This window comes from Phyllopteryx taeniolatus, chromosome 10, assembly GCF_024500385.1.
Source record: "Phyllopteryx taeniolatus isolate TA_2022b chromosome 10, UOR_Ptae_1.2, whole genome shotgun sequence".
NCBI lineage: Eukaryota > Metazoa > Chordata > Actinopteri > Syngnathiformes > Syngnathidae > Phyllopteryx > Phyllopteryx taeniolatus.
In genome coordinates this window covers 20,864,396-20,876,655 of record NC_084511.1, presented here as the reverse complement: position 1 = coordinate 20,876,655, position 12,260 = coordinate 20,864,396, and the positions used below count along the sequence as shown (strand labels likewise).

At 40.4% G+C, this 12,260-nt stretch overlaps 1 protein-coding gene across 4 annotated transcripts in view; it reads right to left on the bottom strand.

The window, feature by feature from the left end:
* il1rapl2 (interleukin 1 receptor accessory protein-like 2) overlaps positions 1–12,260 on the bottom strand; it is a 287,003-nt gene that overhangs the window by 253,003 nt on the left and 21,740 nt on the right. The window lies entirely within an intron of this gene.

Here is a 12,260-nt window from a genome sequence, read left to right as displayed (position 1 = left end):
TTTTTTTATCTGTGGTGAGTTACACGCTGTAGGGATGATGATGTCACACTATTTACAGTAAATACTTCCCACATTCGGCTGTAGATCATCAGTAAAGAATTGGACTGGAGTGTCACAATTCGAGTCCCAATGCAGACAAAAAAAAGGCAACTTGTCGTTGGAGAGGTGCCCTTGAGAAACTCATCGACACCCCATGCCTCCCAGGACCCTAGCTCATGAGGTGCAGCACTGTTTGTGCGTCCCTTCATTCTATTGTGACGCCTTGCAGGCCTCTCTGTATGTGTGTGATCTGGTTCTCTGTATGGTGTGCGACACAAAATATACTGTACAGCAGAGTGTAAGTTCAATTTCCTCCTTGAGGTACTGTAATCAGTAAAAAGTAAAAAAAAAAAAAAGAAATACACTCCCCAAGCAAGGTTTTCCAATTAAAACACCTGGAAACAAAACACCCGGATGAATGAAATATTCCAGTTTGCAGTGGCTGTTTCTGTCATGTGCAATATTTGGGGGCCTATATGGGGGGGTCAATGAAGTACGCTGCGGTAAACTGTGGTGTTGTTTATAATGCTGCTCCCTGCCCACCCACCCCCCGCACACTTACAGTACTGCAAGCGAGGAGGGACACTTGGAAGCAGTTACGGAAACAAAAGGCCAATCCACAACACATTACAGTGTCAGTCAGGTGTTTTATTAGGACTTTGCGCCTCCATTTGTGAAATGTAAGATTCTGTTTCTTACTTCTCATAAAGATGCAAATGTGTATCCTGCTAGACATCCATCTTTAGGGCTCTGGCAGTAATCTGCCAGTTCATTCTTGCGCAAAGGAGCAAATTGTGGTCCTGCTGCTGTTTTGTTGCCCTCCTACGGCCCCCTCCACCACGCTGTACTGGCCTGTCTCCTGGTATCTCTTCCACACTCTTGACACTGGGAGACACAGCAAATCTTACGCATACGGATGCACTATCCAGGAGGAGCTGCACGACCTGAGCAACCTCTGCTGGACCATCTCTTGCTACCACAAGCGGCAAAACTAACCAGGAATCAGCCAGAAAGGATGATGAGAGGGAAACGCTATGTGGTCACCACCTGCTAAACCATTCCTTAATAGGGGCTGTCTTGCTAAATGTCTCTCCTTTCCACCTGTTGTTTGTCCTATTTGTAACAGCGGGTTAAATTAAATCACAACCGTTAATGCTTCCTAACAGGACAGGCTGATATCCCGGAAGAGCAATTTACTTGGAGTTGTGTGTTCCCATTCTTTTTTGAGCACTGCAATAGTTTGAAGAAAGTGTTAGTGTGTGTGAATTTCAAGTGAATGAACTGATTTCTGGTGGGGTTTATTCTTCCTTTCAGATACCCAACATCCCTCACCAAAATGGAACAAAGCGGAGACAAATTTATTCATGTAAACAAATATCACTGCACTTGTCTAAAATGGTACGAAGAACACACAGGTGCCCCTTTTATGAAAACATTGACGTTTGGAAATCTGACATTTTTCCAATAACATCCACACTGAAAGTTCACATCACCCTTTTTTTTTTTTTTTTTTTTTTAATGGATTAATGGGTCAAAAACAGATCATGACATAGGTCAACAGTAATACATGAAATATAAGGAGAATCAAGCATCCAGCACATGACAGGTATACCCAAATGTTGACAATGAAGAAGGCTTTTATTTTTGGACAGATTTGGGAAAAGTGGTCTCTTCATTAAAAATCCCATGCAATCCTGTCCAGAAATACAAATGTGGCCTAAATCGTTGTTACCCAATGTGTGTGTTCTGTTCTTTGCCATTCTGTTTTTGTTTTTTTAAGCTTTGCGTCTTTATCCAGTTACAAACAGTACTAAATTGAAATGATGGAATATCGGGCACATTTGTATGGCATTACACCAATGCTTGCACTATCCTTTCCATATACAATATTTTATATTTATACAGCAAATCCATTGTCAGTGTGTAGGAGAAGAAAAATATAGTAATCCTAAATCCTCAATCAGAGGATCACAGACTCATTGTGAATGGGGCATTGATCGGGAATGGGACCCATTTCTCGCTACAGGAAAGTCTGCTATGGGAGCCTCTGCATAACCAATGGACTCATTGTTAATCATTCTCTCCATGCAAATAACACAAAAATGGTACGAATAAATGCTTGTTGAAAACATCTACTTTACAGACATTATGTGGCAATGAGTGGCACAAAATGGTTCTCTCTTGCGTGATATGAAAGTATAAAGTGAAACATGCAAAATAATATCAACAGAAATTCTTCAACCCTGACTGTGTTTCCGTGGTGCAGAAATTAGCATAATCAAATTCAGTGTGACTACAAACTGAGTGTTAAACTAGGCAAACTTCAGATCAAGATAAAGCTTCTCTACAGTCACCATTCACAGAAGAAATGAAAATCGAACATTTTCAAGGAGGTCCGTCTTGGTGCTTTCCTTTTATGAATCGCCGCCATTTATCCATCTGGGCAAGGACTACCGTGGCACAGCAACTTCCGGTGGATTACAAGGAAAAGCTGGCCATATTCCGCTCCTACTGCAGTAAAAAGATTGCCGACAGAAACTTCCAGCCGAACCACATCACTAACATGGACGAGGTGCCGCTCACTTTCGACATCCGGGTGAACCGCACTGTAGAGAAGAAGGGGACCACCACGGTAGCGATACGCACAACGGGGCACGAGAAGTGGGCTTTTACTGTTGTGCTTGGTTGCCATGGTAATGGACAGAAACTGCCACCTATGGTGATTTTTAAGAGGAAGACGCTGCCTAAAGAAAAGTTTCCAGCTGAAGTCATCGTTAAGGGCAATCAAAAGGGCTGGATGGACGAGGAGAAAATGAGTGGCTGAGTGAGGTGTACATAAAGAGACCGGATGTTTTTTTCCACGTGTCACCGTCCCTGTTGATCTGTGACTCCATGCGCGCCCATCTCACAGCCGCTGTGAAAAAACAAGTGCAACTAAGACTGGGAGGCAACACCGGGCGAGTTACGCCACCATATGTGAATGGATTGTGGATGCCTGGGCTAAGGTATCTGCTTTGACTGTTGTCCGAGCTTTTCGCGAAAGCCGGCATCTTTGCTGAACAACTCCCCGGCAACGAGACTGACTCTGACAATGACGAAAGGGAACCCAGCGTGTTTGTTGGAGAACTTGCCCAGCTGTTCATTTCGGATACAGAACATGAGGACTTTGATGGATTTGTGGATGAGGATTGATCAAAAAAATAACGTGAGTACATTGTTAAATACTTCAATAAAGTACAAGTTTTGCTCCCGCTGCCTTTTTTAAAACTTTGTTTTAGAATGCATGCATGCTACTGTACGTCTTAAGATAGCGTATGTTTTACCATGCCTGCTCCCAATAATACGGTGTGGCTTATGTACGTGTTAAATACAGAAATATTCCCCGTAACTGAGATTGCGCCATTTAATACGGTGCGCCCTATGGTCGTGAAAATACGGTATATTATATTCATTTCCAACATGGTCCTTGCATAATGTGATACCAAGAAGGTATCATGCTACCTCTGAATTTTGTTTAAATTCAGAGATTTATTCTCCCGAAATTGAATGTCCGTTGAGATTGAATGACCTCTGGGTCGCTCCACTTATGAGGCTCCCCATGTTCATAATTTTCTAGAATGCCATCTGGAGGGCTTGCGCATGCACACAAAGCTTGTGTCATGATAGTGATGCTCTCGTTGCAAGAAAATTGTGTACATATATCATGCTACTGAATCCTCCAGAATCTTGTGTCGACTGGTAGAATTATGGAAGCAGCACAACGCAGCCAAGTAGCATTAGCATTTCTACTGATGCCACAGTTTCTATCATCTACACATGCTATGTTCAGCCATGTTTCTGCTTTGTGGTCATCTGTTTTGGCACCACAATGTTCAAGTTCAAAATGGAATTATTCAATGACTTTATAAAGGCTTTCACTGTCCCCAGACATGTTTATATGTAAATCCTTGAGTCACAACAGTTACTCAAAACTGTTCTGACATGTTTTCTACGCTTGTATTCCATCTCCTTTTCTCTCCTACAATAAACTATCGTCCAGTAATGTACAGGCTTACAAACCATTCAGATAAAATTCAGTGCAATATCTGAATGCTTTTACTGATTCATTTAATTTTAGGAAATTTAATCATCGTTTGCTGTTCTCGATGAATTTGTTACTGAATATAAGAAATCACCAATGCTTACAAATGACAGTTTAAGGGGAACAGTCCAGTTATTACCATTACATGATATGCATGATCTGAAGAAAATAGACAATTTGTTCCTAGTTGCTCCACTGTTGGCTTTGAATCAACCTCCATATTCAAAACTGTTATGCTGAAGCTTATTCATGCAATATTTATCCAAGAGCTTTTTCCAGCGCCTGAGAGAGGAAATCACAACAGAGGACCATGCTAACTGCAAACTGCTGAGTTCAACTTGTTTTTGGAGGAACAAACTAAAAAGTGCTGTGGCGCTTTTCCAAACAAACCTTTTCAGGAGCACCCATGCTTAAAATACTTGTGCTTTCCATGCAATGCCACGAATATACTAAGCAGGTTATTGTGGTTATTTGCCATTCGAGTTTGGTGCAGGTGAATATACCGTAGATGTAGGCCAATCTTTAATGCTACTTAAAATAAGGAGACACTTATTTAAGTTTACCACCTAAAAACTAAGATGAAGAACTTTGCTTGAAATGAAGATAGGTTAATTTGATGTCACTGTCATAGAAATAAGCTTCTACAGTAGACTGTGCATGCAGGGGCAGTTTGTGGCATGGGCATTCTGTTTCGCGGCAGCTCTCAGCAATCTTTGCAAATATCATCCGACAAATATGATGTGATTGATGGCACGATGTTAATGTCATGTAATCTGTGGCTTGTTTTATTCATAGAATGGCTTGATAGTTTATTATGTAAATACATAAAGAACATAAGGGATCTCCATGGAATTTCCTTCTCTAAACAAGTCTAATATGTTCCATGTCCTATGTCAGTAAGTGCATTCAGTTTGAGTATGGCACCATACCACCAAGCTGCCATCATGAACATACAAATCAGCCGCTATGCAGGCAGACTTGTGCATTTAGCAGGTGTTTTACAACAGCTCACAACTTGACTTCACAAGTCAGATTCAATAATGCTGAACATTTAACACTGTCTCCTCTGGTTATGTACAAGATGGGGTATTTGTCTCTTCTATTTAACCTTAATGTCTTAACATACAGACTCCCACTGACACTACTGAAAAATACGAGATTTGCTTGGCATTTTGGTATATTTTCATCAGATTTAAAGCCAAAAAGGAACAGCCTTGCATCCAGGATTTCACATTTGGTGCAATTGTATTTGCAGACCATCTGGAATTCCTACATTTATTTCTGCCAATTTTTCATACAAAAAAAAAAAAAAGAAGAAATAACACACAAACAAAAAGTATGTGGCCTGCAATCAGGACAACTGTCTTAGATTCTGTGTAATGTTATCATATTATTAGGCAACAAGGTAACAGATGATAGTGAGAAAAGAGCACCAAAAAAGTAGGCCTAAATGGCAGAGATAAGGAGTAAAGATGTATTGCAAAAGACAATGATTACAGCATCACATACTGTCCACCCCTCCAACAAAAATTCCTTAATTTTCGCTGTTCCGCTGAGAGCATTTGGGGTTGACATCCAATGATGAATATGACAACATTAATCATTTCAGCTTTTATTTCCTAGGATTTACATCTGCATCTGTTACACAACTTACAAAAGCATTATTTGTAATGGGAGACCGCTTTTTTAGTTGAGCAAAAGTAATGGAACAAATAAAAAAAGATTACAGTGACTAACATATATTTAGTTACATATTTATGTATTTTAATATATGCATATTTATTTACAATAACTGTCATCACCAAGCATTTCCCTTCTTCTTTTGTGAAGCTTTTCCAAGCTTTCATCACAGCCTCATATTCTTCCTCCATTGATACTCCTCTTCAACAGGGTTTAAGCTTGGTGTTTGACTTGGCCAGTCTCAAACCTTCCACTTTCTCCCCTGATTAACTCCATTCTGTAGTTGTCTGAGTTAATTTTGCTGCTGCCATCATGTTGTTCATCATTAAAGATTAATAGTTCGAAACCATGACACCAGAGTTTCTCAGATGAGCTTGTAAGTTTGGGATCATAAGACGGTCCTGTCTTTTTCAAAGCTTTAACCTTTCCATCATAAACGTCTCATCAGTCCATACAATTCTGTCCTGGTATTTTTTTAGGCTCATCTGCATGTTTTTGGTATATTCCTATGCTTTTATTATACCACTGTATAACCTCAATTCACAAACTTAATTTGTTCGAAGACTCCATTCATGAACATTTCATTTAGTGTTCATCAATATACAAACAACATCAGCCATGATAGACCATTGTATTCCCCTGTAATACACTGTCATACACAAAGACAACATGGAAATGTATGCCCATGATATTATCTGATGAAGCTTTTTATGACTAGCACAGTCAATGTCCTGCAGGTCATTTAATTTGGCTTGACAGACATAAATGAACTCAGACTCAAATAACACACACACGCACGCACAAACATACAGCAAAAGTGCAGAGATAACACCTCAGATGAGCCTGAAGATAGCGCAACTAGCACGACATGAACATATGACATTCTAACCCCACACACTAAATACACAAACAGCTGCAAAACACATGCATACATACACCGAATCCACATTCGTCAGGCCTAATCTTGTTTGATCGAACAATGTCCTCAAGTATTTCCTGGAGTGCATGAAAGGGACTCCAGCTGGCGATGCTTACACACACATAGACACAGAAGAGCTTTCTTGGATGCATGTTCGCACAATGAAGACAGGAGAGCCACTTTCACACTGCATTCCCCACAAATTGGCGCATCAGAGGAGTTACTGCAGAGCCGGGATTTATTCTCCAGTCCCTTTGAGACACGACCCACCGAGTTTATTACGCTTGCACACAAGTTGAAACGGAATGCTGCTTTTTGATAATTAGATGTGTGACGACCTCAGCGCGACAGTGACAATTACTTTCAACACAAAGTGGTGTGCCCAGTGAGTCTCGGGTGTTAAACCCCACACTCTAGTTGCGGTTGGCGGCGTTCCGTCTCCGTTACACCCCTGATAATACATCTGGAGCCAGCAAATTCTCAGGGCCAAATTCAATCACCCTTCCCACATTGGTCATTTACCCAAATGACATAGCGTCAGGAAAAAGCCAATAAAAAAATGCTGCCTTTGATGGCCATTGTGAAAGAGGTGTATGTTTTATATCTGGGTAGGTTTAAAAAAAACAAAAAAAATACTGGAGACAAATCATGCTGGGGGTTCAAAATGTGATAAAATTCTGAGGCAGTAGCCATACGTATCATGATACACTGCCAACAATAAGATACATTCACTGTACATATACAACTCCCGATGATTTGATGCGATACAGTTCACTCCCATTTTGATGTGCTATGAAATAATCTACTTTAATTAACAGTGTGTTCCCAACGCTGTGAGTATTAAAGTTAGTTAGTGCATATTTTTGCAGTCGTTCCATGACCTGCTTTGACGAAATTTGGCTGCAGACAACATGAGGATCCTTTGATTTGAAGATGAAACAAACATAAAGGCCACAATTTGTTGGTGCATTTATAAACAATAACAGGTGCTGTTTAATAAAAATATATATTTTATAACAATGATGTAATTTATGTCCAAAATTGTAATAAAATTGGCACAATGACGATAAAGGTTTTTTTTTTTTCCCCACATCCTTCATCCAAACATAAGATGTCTATTATAATTAAAAGTAACAGGATATTAAGCAAAATAATGTTTTTTGACCATACATAAAGAGGGTAGACGCGATGTTTAAACCACCCATTTAAAGACTAGTGGAGAACACACAGTGGCATGTAAAGGCCCGTGGAGGGGGCAATGCACTCACCCAAGGACATAAACGTTTCTTGGTGAAGGTAGACACAAAGTTATTTAGCATGTGTATAAAAGCACACGTACAGAGATTGGTGTGCTGATTGTAATGAGATGAATACTGTAATGAGTTGTGTCAGTCAGCTCTGCAAGCAGGAGAGGGAACTGGAGGAGTGTCCACAACAAATGAGTACCTTCTACAAGTCTTTACATCTACCCTTTCATTATCGTTTTCTCCTTTAGCCGGTGAACACAAGCGATGTGGAACAGTCTGTGACCCAGGGCAACAGAGTGGCGTGCAGCCTCCGCCAGTATGCCAACTATTTTACTCCTTATAGAGGAAGAACAACAGAGGGAACATAAAATAGCTGATCACATCTTCATAAAAATCTAGGACACAGATAAGAAAACAGAGATAAAAAGTTCTGTGTGCATTGCTGAAGAGCACAGGCACTGGTGTTTCTGGTTGTGTTTCGTATAAAAACATGAACAATAATGTAAAATTTTAAAATATAAAGCTACATCCATCCATCCATTTTCTACACCGCTTATCCTCACTAGGGTTGTGGGTATGCTGGAGCCTATCCCAGCTAACTGCGGGAAGGAGGTGGGGTAAACCCTGAACTGGTCGTCAGCCAATCGCAGGGCACATATAAAAAAACAACCATTTGCACTCACATTCATACCTATGGACTATTTAGAGTCTTCAATTAACCTACCGTGCATGTTTTTGGGATATGGAAGGAAACCGGATTACCGGGAGAAAACCCAAGCAGGCAAGGGGAGAACATGCAAACTCCACAAAGTCGAGGATGGATTTCAACCCGGGTCATCAGAGCTGTGAGGCGGATGTGCTAAGCAGTCGCTCACCGTGCCGCCTTAAAGCTACAAACAATCAAACAAAAAACCTTGAGCATCAACTTAACCTTCCACTAGGACATTGTGTCAAAAATAATTGGGTTGTTTTCATGACAGAATTTATTGGATATGTGAAGTGTGTCAGTAAAGTTCCAGGACTGGCTTCACAAAATACATTATTTCAAACCGAAACTACAAATTTTTTGCTTCAGTGTAATTGAAGCTCAGATTAGCCTGCATATGCCATTTACAATAGTGGGATCTTTTTTTGGGGCGCTTTTATTTTTTTTTCTCTCAAATATTTGAAAATCTTTTGACTTCAGCTTCAGAATTTTAGTTAGAGTCTGTCTTCTAAGTGCAAGAGCTTGTTTTCTAGGTGCTGCGGTCGACAGGAGGAGAAAAATAAGATCAGGGTATCCTATTCTCTCCCACTAATGTCATTTTATTACAGAAGCCTTGAGGTGGAACTTGGCTGTTTTTCCTCCTTTCAGGTCTTCAACTGCATGCACCTATTGTAAACAATTGTTCTTCCCTGATCTCAACAAGATGGTCATTGTTTTCTTTTTATTGTAATCTCACAACCTTGGTACTTATTTTGTTTTTCCTTAAAATAAAAAAGGAGAACTGGCCCTGACATTTTCTTCCTTTCATAATAATCATAATACAATGAGAAGCAAAAGATGATAGCGGCACATAAGACGATGTAAAGAGGTGGAGACAGTCTAATAAGATGCAAGGTGGGATGAAGGACAGAAAATGTGAAATGAAGTTGAAAAACAATGAATGGATTTAGAAATTATGATGTCAAATGTACAGTGAAGAGAGAACAGGAAATGTGTAAAGATTAAAATCCAACATGGAATGTGGAAATGAGTATTGATCGCAGAAGAATAATTATGTGCTGTTAAGTTCTGCCTAGCATCCAACATGGCACACACTTGTACAAACACACACACATGCAAAATACACAAGCATAAGCACATTCACTTGCACACAAACACACCCACAAACGCACGTAGTGGTCCCATCTACCCTATTTCTGTAAAGCCAAACCCACTCAGCCTATAAACACCTCTGAAAATGACATTTCAAAGCATAGAGGTTTCACACACAAATACACACGCACGCACACATATTTGCTCACACAAACAAAAGCTGGAGAGTAAGGGAAAGACTGAAAGGGCACAGACCTATATTTATAGCAACACTCTGAGAAGTGTAGAAAATAAAGGCTTTTGCCTTTTGAACTAAACAATCACTACTACACTTTTCGTCCTGCATTAGAGAATAGGTTATGAAATTACCTTACACCAAATTCAGCTTTAAAAATAGGTATTTTGCTATGATAACATCTACTGCTTCAGCATGTGCAGAAGCCCCCAGAATATTTATAAAAAAATACTATTGTTTGATAGTTCTACACACCATGGGTGCATGAATTTTAAAGCACATGCATATAAAAATAAGTTATAGGAAATCAGGGAAAATAAATAATTTTTTTCCAGAGTTGTGTCCTTACACATCTGGATAATAGAGTAAATGGCACAGGTGACTTTGGTTCTACCACTCCATGATCCCCACTGGTCCATTCAGCAGGTTATTGTATTCCAATACAATCCCATGCATTTCTAAAAGGAGCAAAGTGAAAGAATGGATTTTCCCTTAGAATTGTCCCTGATTCGTGGTAGGTAAGATGAGAGGAGAGGAATAAATGGATAAGAGAAAACTAAAAAATATTGACACACTGGATACATTGCTATTTGAAAGTTAGGGGCAATCAACGGGTGGCCCACCTGCACTTAGCAGGGCGGAGCATGTCGTTGACGAACCAATTCATTGTGTATGTGGTACGAGGGCGCTACATCAGTGACGTGCAGTCAGGGTAAGCAAGTGAGGCAGAGCCTCACTGCCCCCTGGTGGTCTTTCCTTTCCACTGCATGTGAATAGTAAATAAAACCTTATGATTACATTAAATTGTTCCATTTTAGTTCTATGGTCCGTGCTTTACATTGATTTTCTTTTTCAATCCAATAATTTCAATGATTTCATCATTAAAATAGCAGAGTTTTCATATTTCCTATTCAAATGCATAGGAAGCGCAGCGCCGAGTCACGTTGAGTCCCCGCTCGCATGATGCTTCAAGAGACCACGCACACATCCATTCAGGCAGGCTGTGATTGGTCAGTGGCTTCACACAAGAGACATTGGTGTCTCCTCATTACATCGCCAATAATATACGTTTTTATCACACATGTACTGCACTTACTGACGTTTAACAGAATGTCTAATATATTTAATGAAAGTGTGTGACATTTAGTCTTTATCGACCAGAAAAGCCACTAAAAGTGCACAGTCGAGTCTGGTATGTACGGTGCCACAACCAGCATGTGGCAGTGTTGAGTTGAGCTTCATTGAGTTCCAGACGTCACGTGACTGACAGTTGGGGGGCACGTAATTGTAATTGGAGGCCCACACACTTTTTATCCTAAGTACCCCTATGTGTTTGGCAAAAGGTCCCCTCCGAGCGGCAAAAGTACCTCTGAAAAGTGTGAATATGTAATGTTCACCCCCACCTGATTTTTGTTTTGTATTCGGGAGAAGGAATGTCCATCCATCCATCCATTTTCTGAGCCGCTTCTCCTCAGTAGGGTCGCGGGCGTGCTGGAGCCTATCCCAGCTGTCATCGGGCAGGAGGCGGGGTACACCCTGAACTGGTTGCCACATACAAACAAACAAACAACCATTTGTACGCACAGTCACACCTACGGGCAATTTAGAGTCTTCAATTAATGCATGTTTTTGGGATGTGGGAGGAAACCGGAGTGCCCGGAGAAAACCCACGCAGGCACGGGGAGAACATGCAAACTCCACACAGGCGGGGCCGGGGATTGAACCCGGTTCCTCAGAACTGTGAGGCTGACGCTCTAACCAGTCGGCCACCGTGCCGCAGAGAAGGAATGTGTTTTGTTTTATTCAACTAATTATTCTAATTCATGTCAAAATGGAAAATTTTCTTTTATTTTGTATTTTTGAATAAAAAGGATGTTTTGGTTGAACTACTACAGTATTGCCACATGTAACCTGAGCAACCTCGATAAATGGACGTTTGACTTTTTGATTAAAAATTTTTTAGCAGCCCTTTAGGATTTGTATTGTAGTACCGCTGAGTATCCATCTTTAATTGAGACCCAAAGAACGATATAAACAAACAAACCGACTGACTTAGTCCATTGTACATGTGCCTCAACCTTGGCATGTTTGTGATTTTCGTACTATTTTATTCTACGACTGTGGGTATGTGTTAGTGTAAGGTCTGTGATTTGAGTCTGTCTTAATGTGAGTGTCCCCTGTGTGTGGCTGAGAAGTGACACAATATGGCACCATTATGCCACTTCTAATAACATCACATTCAGCACGGCGCCTTTCAGACC